The sequence below is a fragment of the Labrus mixtus genome, unplaced genomic scaffold (genome assembly GCF_963584025.1).
Source record: "Labrus mixtus unplaced genomic scaffold, fLabMix1.1 SCAFFOLD_310, whole genome shotgun sequence".
Lineage (NCBI taxonomy): Eukaryota > Metazoa > Chordata > Actinopteri > Labriformes > Labridae > Labrus > Labrus mixtus.
The window spans coordinates 4,074-5,000 of record NW_026870127.1 but is presented as its reverse complement, the minus strand read 5'-3'; positions in this window follow the sequence as shown (position 1 = coordinate 5,000).

Genomic DNA, 927 nt, shown 5'->3' with positions numbered 1-927 from the left:
ACATCACTAGTCTGACTTGTCTTTTTGAGGGTAACTGCTGCTCATGTTCTCTCAGTGATATTTCCTCGTTTGTTTGATTCCTCTTTATTAAAAACATTTTAAATATGATCTCTCTAACCAATCACAGCCGGCTCTCTCCTCACCTCTAATCGCCCGGTTTCTATGGAGACGAGTCGGCTGGGTCTCAATCCCGTCATCACCTCAAGTGATTAGTGTGTGGCGATGTCACAGAGGTCGTCGTATTGATACCTGGGAGGACTGACTGGGTATTTTATATGTTTGGGAAACACTCTCTGGTGTGTTTATCATAATTTGTACCAGACAGTTAATTGGATCACTATCTAGATACACCCCCCCCCCCCCCCCCCATACTTTCATAAATGTATTGTTTACATAAAAACCAAAATGTTGTTGCACAAACTCTGCTGCATCACCAGAGACGAGAGTTTGAACGTCATGTACCACATACTGACTCTTATGGAAACATGTCATTCGATTAATTAATTAAAGTTCTTTCTGTTTTCAAAACTTCCAGCCTCTTCTGCAAATCGTCTCTGTTTCCATGGTAACCGCAGCTGGCTTGTTGTGCTGGTATATCAGCTGCTTCTGCGAGGTGTCAGAGGACATTTACATAAAAAAATCAAGCTTCCTCTCTGCTGCTTGGAAAAACACACGTCACCTTTGTAATCCTGTCAGAATCTGAACTACAACGTTTCTTATCAAATCAAATCCAGGAAATAAAAATCTGTCAGATAAAAGTCGAAGCTTCGGCAGCACAAGAGGAAAAGAGATCGAACGTTTGTGTTTGTTTCTTACTGCTGTCTCAAAGTAATACACATTATCTTCTTTCCTCTGCACATGAAGAAACTCACAGATGAGGCCCGTGTCCACCCGGCGTTTTTCACTGAGCGCCATCGTCTTAGTAGA